Consider the following 1,560-nt stretch of genomic DNA (forward strand, 5'->3'; position numbering starts at 1 on the left):
CTTGCCTTCCCTCTCTGCACCTTCTGATGAAAATACACTCTTAGTATTTTAGTTCTGCCCATGTCTGCAGAGCCCACAGTGTTTTCTTTCATGAATTAAGCTGGGAGCTGTGCAAGTCTTTTCCTTCTCAGAACCCTTTTACATTTTGACTGAGGCCATCTCCTGAAGTGAATAAAAAAGCACTCTGCAAAGATAGGAAATGCCAGAGATTACTGAGAGCACAGAAAAAGTGGAGAAATTTATAGTAATCCATTAAAGGCTTTTCCTCCTCTTCGTTTTCCTTGGCACAAGTTACCTGTAAAAATTACCAAAAGCGTAAACCAGCCTCACATGAAAATGAAGCCTATATTTAAAATCATTGTCTTATTCCTGCTTTCTAGTTTTTCAGTCTTGAGCCCAAAACAGTGATGAGATTTTAAGCAGTAATAGATAATGAGTTCATTCTTCACTTTATTTTTGAGCCTTCTCAGGCTTTCCTCCATAACCATGAGATCAGACATTTCTTGCTTTTTTTTTTAATGAAAGCTGAATTTTTTTTAAAAAATCGCAATACTTCAGGCTGTAGGGCTCAGAGAAGAAACAGACTCAGTGAAAATGACAGTTAAAAAAATTGTAAGAGTTGGCAACACTAACTGGAGTAAAGCTCATTTTTAATTTGAACCATCAGATGTAGACTGAAAGACTAAATAGAGTCAAATAATAGCAACGACTACAAAAAAATAATATGTCATTGCAAAGATCTTACTCCTGTGAGTAAAACATGTCTCTTTATGTGCCAGATCATCTGCAGTACAGGAGGACATCTGTATATCTAGCTAGTTTTGTCTAGTTGGCCATTCGTCAGCTATATGTCAAGTGACAAAGCATAGTCAAGTCCTTACGATGAGTAACGTCCCCTATAAAACACCGCACATCACCGCTCAGCAGCAAAACCAAACACATTTTTGCAGTATGTAGGATAAGCAGAAGGTAGTTGTACACATCCTTAATATTAAAAATGGTGGCTGTGACTCTGATGCAGCTCCCGCGGGAGTTGGGATGTCTTCCCACGAGCTGGGAATGAGAACTTGGCAAGACTGAAGGGTCCCACAGCACGTTGCTGTTGCTCTCACCGCTGAGCTTCCCTGGAAGCAAAGCTGTGCTGCCAGCAAGGTGAGACCCGTGTGGGACACCAGTGGCCATCACTGGGTCCTCGTGCCTCATCCCCTTTGTCCATAGCTTTGATCGGGATAGCAGATTACGTAATGTGGTCTTAAAGGATTTCTGGGATTGGACCATTTTGCAAATGAATCAGCAGTTTCTAACCCCTTCCTGCTGGGATGGGATCTGTTTGCTTCGCAGGGAGGCTGCAGACCTTTTTGTTACCTGATTAAATTGACAAAATTCTGGTAATACCTGCTCACTTTTGAATTTAAAGACAAGACTTCTCTACAAAGCAAAAGGGCTAGAGGTTTTCCTCTCCCCTTCTTGTAGCTCTCTGCATCTTTTGCATGGATTTAAGAATAAAATGAAGCTTTCCTTTCTGTCCTGAGTATACATCTCTAAGTACAACCACTTTGC

This window comes from Phaethon lepturus, unplaced genomic scaffold (assembly GCF_000687285.1).
Source record: "Phaethon lepturus isolate BGI_N335 unplaced genomic scaffold, ASM68728v1 scaffold36368, whole genome shotgun sequence".
Lineage (NCBI taxonomy): Eukaryota > Metazoa > Chordata > Aves > Phaethontiformes > Phaethontidae > Phaethon > Phaethon lepturus.